General features: G+C 43.5%; 1 long non-coding RNA gene across 1 annotated transcript; it reads left to right on the top strand.

Annotated features, from left to right (window-relative positions):
* The first annotated feature begins 1,014 nt into the window (after positions 1-1,014).
* LOC103602886 lies at positions 1,015-1,696 on the top strand. The gene is made up of 2 exons (XR_551561.1): positions 1,015-1,129; positions 1,513-1,696. It is a non-coding gene; the product is annotated as an uncharacterized LOC103602886 (long non-coding RNA).
* The last annotated feature ends 3,206 nt before the right edge of the window (positions 1,697-4,902 follow it).

Here is a 4,902-nt window from a genome sequence, read left to right as displayed (position 1 = left end):
GTAGGCTGGGTTTTTGATGATTTTCCTGCCATAACCCTTAGTTTGTAACAATCTTTACCCAGCTGGCATAGACAGAAATGAAAGATAAGAAATGCAGTCTGCAAATTGTTGATTCCCCAGTTTGGAACATGTAAAGAACGAAGTCCAATTGACTGCCTGGGCCAGATGTAGCACTAGTGAAGAAATTTATTAAGATCAGTGGTTCTTAAAGAGACCTTGCTGGACTAGCAACATCAGCATCACCTGGGAACTGGTTATAAATGTACATTTCCAGGTCCCACCCCAGACTTACTGATTCAGGAACTCTGGGAGGTGGGCTCAGCAATCTGTGCTTTTACCTTCCCGGAACAACTGGGTAAGAAAATAGTTGAAAGACTTCATGTTTTTACCAAAAGAGAGGCTCAGAGGCTGGGCATGCACAGGCCCTGAGTCTGGGGAGGCTGTTTTCCTCTGGGCTGTCTGGGCAATGATTTGAATCCATTTTCTTTTCTTTTTTTTTGGCAGAGAGTGCCTCGTGGTCTGGTGGGTACAAATGATCTGGTACATTTTAGAATAACCCGTGTTTTAAATGTTTCTGTTTCTCCCTTTAGACAATATGGAAGATTAATGTAATTTCAGAGTCATAATAGGGATGTTGGGACCTCAGAGGAAGCAGCTTCTGTGGAGGGCCAGTTATATCAGTGGATATTTCTCATTGGAGTAGATATGCTCATAAAACATAAAAGGCTTTTATGTAGATAGGGTTTAGAGTATTAATTGTACCAGGTGTTGGAGGTTTAATAGAACAAGACCCATTGTGGTCTTCGGGAAAATTGAGAAGGAGGAGAAAGTTGCCTTGCCTTGGTTGGCTTGTTTCTGCCTTCTGGTTTTCCCCTGGGCCCTGACACCTTGCAGAATTCCTTTGCACATTTTACTCTTCTCCGTCCTTGTGCTCCAATCAAAACTTACTATTTTCTGTGCAAGTTATTTTAGACCCTTTCCTCTGCCAGGTGACACTGGATTAATTAGACAAGCGAATCCCTCAATTTTGTAACAGGTTTGGCAGATTATCCTGAAGACATGCTGTCATGCTGTGACCTACTCCTCACTTTTCTATAGCGGTGAAGTCATGACAGCCTGACAGTGAGTGGTAGGTATTGCAGGCATGATGTAGAAGGCAAATGTATGATATTCTTCCCATTGTAGTTATTTAAAATAGTTCTAATTACTAGAGGATGCCAATTGGTCAGCTTTCTCCTGCTGACAGTTCTGTTGACTGTCTAGGATTTGAGTGTGAGTGTGTGTGTGTGTGTATATGTGTTTCATGGGGTGGTCCTGGATGGTGGGGAGGCAACTAGATGCTTGATGAGGAATCTAATGAGACTGTTCATCTTTAGTTGCCATATTTGGGGAAAATTGTGTTTCAAGTTAAAAGAGAAAGGCTCAGGTCAAGCTAATTCCAATCATCTCATTTTTTCCAGTGCATTGTTTGATTTTGATATTATTCCTTTTGCATTTTTTTTTCTATTTTAGTAAAAAGAAAATGCTCGTAGCTTGGCCACACTCACAAGTCTTTCTTACTGAGGAAGGTTTTTCTCCAGGTGAAAAGAAGGGGCTGACAATGAGGTTGTGGAAGTGTAAAGACCAGCACCATCTCACAGTGCAGGGATGATCTCCCCAGCTTTGTCCTAACTCCTAAATAAACTTTTTAAAAGAGTCTTTGTGTTTGTGTGAATTGGAATTCCAGCTCTGCCTTAGCTGCTCCCCCCAGAGCACACAGAGAATGGAAGGGCAACTATAGCTGCCTCTTAGCGCAGATTCTAATTTCTTTCTGTGAAGGCTGCCCTGAAATGCAAAGAAGCATTATTATTTCACCCAATTTAAAACCCTGCCTGATGTTGAATAGGCAAGCACCTAATTTCACCTTTGGAGGCAAATGGGAAGCTTTTTGTGCTGAAAGAAAGACGAAAAGAGGATTCCGGAGGATAATTGAATGAAAATCCTTTTAAGGTGCCAGAAAACTGCTTCCTTCCAAAAAGGATGAAACGAGGTCAGAATACATTTGTTAAAAGTGTGGGGCATGAAAGACTTAATTATTTCTTTGGAAGGTCTTGTCTTTTAAAGACTTAAACAAAAGCTTCAAGAAGGTTGAGGCTGGGAGAAACTGCCCATGGCTTTAGAAAAGGTGAAGCCAAAGGAAAGCAATTACTGGTTAACAATGGTATATTAACAGCGATTATCCTTCCAGGTTGGGGGCCCCTGCTTTGGGTCTGGGATGAGACCTTCGAAGACTGCATCAGCGTCCTGCCCTGATCTTTGCAAAAGAAAAAGCAGGAGACAGAGGGGACCTGGCCAGACGGGATGAGCAGGATGGGAGGGAAGCTGCATTTGTTGACTAAGGAAGCAAAGAAATCCTTATTTCTTATATTCTGAGGAAACTATTTCTCTTGAGACAGAGTGGCGGGCTGCTGTAGTGAATGCTCTCTGGATTTTGACAGATGTGCATTCTTAATCTCCAATCCCTCATTTCCTAGCCTCGTGACCTTAGTTAGGCACATTCCTTTATCTTCATCTTTCTCATTTGTAAAATGGGGATTACCTGCTACAGATGGTGAAAGTTAAACCAGGTAATGCTGAGCCCCGTACATAACAGATGCTCCTTAGGTGTCGGTTCTCTGGAGCTCTTGTCCCACCCCTTTGCTTGGCTTAACTTCTGGGCAGGCTCCGTGCAGCAACACAGATTCTTGCTTTTGATTTGATACTGAGTTGTAATGAAGCTTGCTCCGTTCCATGTGCTTACCCTGCACTTGCTTGGCAATCCACTGGCCAGTGCCAGGGACAGTCACCTTCTCTTCATCTCTCCCTGCAAACCGTGGGCTTCCTGTGTAGTGTCTTCCCTTGTGGGAGTTTCCCAACTAGTGAAGGATCCAGAATAATTCCCAAGATTAACAGAGTCCTGGAAGGAGTTTGCCTTCTGCCCCCTTCATATCACTGATTTGAAGTGTTTTCCTCCAGAGAATGAGGCGCATTGGCTGAACCCAGCCATTATGCACCTTTGGGTGGTTTCATGTCACACAGAGCTCCCTGTGGGCGTTTCGGTTTACACTCTGTTCTGAGATCCAGCCAGGAGCTCTCCCTGGTTTCCCATCAATTGCTTTTCATGGCTGGAACAGCATGAACCTTCTCTGGGTGCCTCCCACTCCTTTACTGATTGACATGACATTCTTAGACCTGGGGCCAGGACAGTGCGTTGGGGCTGCCACCAGCTCAGCTGTGGGTTAACAGTGGGCTGTCAGTTCTGTGGGTAGAGGGGGGCTGGGGAGCCCCTTCTCAAGGAGCTGAGAGACCTCTTTGAAAAGATTACCAAGCCTTGTTAAAAACAGACACCATGGGGCTGTCAAATTAGTGGATGCAAAGACTGCCTGAGGGTTTCAAAGAGTGGATGACCAGCGCAGCTTTTGAGGAGATGGTTAACCCAACACAGGCGCCTGCATCTTGTTTGCTGGCTGGGGCAGAGTTCCCACAGCGCCTGTCGGCTTTGCAGGTGTGGTGGATGCAAAGACTGCCTGAGGGTTTCAAAGAGTGGATGACCAGCGCAGCTTTTGAGGAGACGGTTAACCCAACACAGGCGCCTGCATCTTGTTTGCTGGCTGGGGCAGAGTTCCCACAGCGCCTGTCGGCTTTGCAGGTGTGGTCTTCCTTGTCTTCTGTTAGGAAGTCACCTAGGAGGGTACTTCTCAAAGTTCATGGAAAGATTCCTATTATCTTTTAATTCTATTTTCCCTTCAGCCTTTTGAAATACCCTCACAGAGGCTGCCTTTTTCTGGTAAGAATTGGCAAGAAGTAACAACTCTTTCCTGCTTTCCCAGTTGATCCTTTAAAGGGGGTTTTGGTGATGTGATTTTTCAGCTTGTTTGGGGAGACTATGCATGTTATTAAAAATATGAACAAAGAACTCGTCCTAGTGGATACACTGGATTTCATAGTAATTAGGTGTTGGGCCTCTTGAAAGACAGAATAAAACGCAACAGCAGCGACTTGATTTTTAAATTGTGTCTCCTTTTGGGGACCAGGGGATATACATCTTCAGTTTCTTGCCTTATCCTTTTTCCGCTCCGTGAATTGGTAGAACTCAGTTCTTGAGGCAGATGTGTAAAAAGCCAGCATTTTCTTACAACCAGAACTCACTTGAAAGTCATAGCTTCCTGCCCCTGGAAGTGTGCAAGCTGCGTCAGCGCAGCTGGAGTTCTGCTGCGTTCCCAGGAGGCTGGCTAAACCTGAAGGAAGAGCTGCCCAAATCTGGTTACTCCTCTAATCACCTTAAGAATGTGTTAGAGATAGATCCACTCTGGACCCCTAGACCTGAACAGAGTCAACACCCTTGGAGGTGGGACCCGGGGATGTCTGTGGTTATAACCCTCTGTCAGTGAATTTCCCAAGAAGGGTTGCTCTAAATTCCCATTTAATCTAATATCCAAATAATACCAAATTTATTTTAATAGCTAAATCCTTAGTCCATTTATTTCAAAAATATAAATTATTAGAAGCAAAATTTTGTGGTAAAAATGGGTGAACATTTTTATTTCTATTTATTTATTTATTTATTTCTGTTCAGCCAGACTTTATATTTTATTTACTTTTTTAAAAGTGGTAAGAACATATTTTATCTATTTATTTTTAAAATTAATTAATTATTATTTATTTATTTATTTTCTTTTTTTTTTCATTAAATTTTTATTTTGTCAATATACAATGTATATGATTATTATGGCCCATCACCAACACCTCCCTCCCTCCTCCCTCTCTCCCCTTCCCCCCAAGAATGTCCTTTCCGTTTGCTTGTTGTAACAACTTCAAAAAGGTATAGTTGTGGGGCCGGCCCGGTGGCGCACTGCTGTATTGCACCGCTTGGGCAGCGTGGCG

The sequence above is a fragment of the Galeopterus variegatus genome, unplaced genomic scaffold, assembly GCF_000696425.1.
Source record: "Galeopterus variegatus unplaced genomic scaffold, G_variegatus-3.0.2 Scaffold4338, whole genome shotgun sequence".
Taxonomy (NCBI): Eukaryota; Metazoa; Chordata; class Mammalia; order Dermoptera; family Cynocephalidae; genus Galeopterus; species Galeopterus variegatus.
This window is presented reverse-complemented; position numbering and strand designations above follow the sequence as displayed.